Source organism: Carlito syrichta, unplaced genomic scaffold (assembly GCF_000164805.1).
Source record: "Carlito syrichta isolate Samal-C Ts95f unplaced genomic scaffold, Tarsius_syrichta-2.0.1 Scaffold303292, whole genome shotgun sequence".
Lineage (NCBI taxonomy): Eukaryota > Metazoa > Chordata > Mammalia > Primates > Tarsiidae > Carlito > Carlito syrichta.
Genome location: NW_007247388.1, coordinates 453,980 through 454,364, shown reverse-complemented (window position 1 = coordinate 454,364; position 385 = coordinate 453,980).

Below are 385 nucleotides of genomic sequence, written 5' to 3'. Positions count from 1 at the left end.
GCCGCCGCGCGAGGGCTTTGGAGCCGCAGACCCGAGCCCCCGGCTCCTTCCTGGTCGGCTTCGCTAAGAACGTACTAAGTAGGGGCGATTTCGAATTGATCTGTCACAGAGCACTACTTACCCCCGAGATCTTTGGGTTTGGGGATTACTTTATCGATCTGAAGATTTTGTTCTTTGGAATGTGACCCTGTTTGGACTTAGAGCTCATCGGGAAACGGAGCCGGAGAGGGTGCTTGGTAACCACCTCGCGGACCTTCCCCGGCGCGCCCCCTGCGGTCGCCCGGGCTTCGCGGGACACCCGCCAGCCCCGGGCCCCTCGCTCCCCAGCGCACCCTGGGAGCTGTCTGTGGTGCTGGGAGAGAAACCGGGAGAAGGAGGCGCGGGG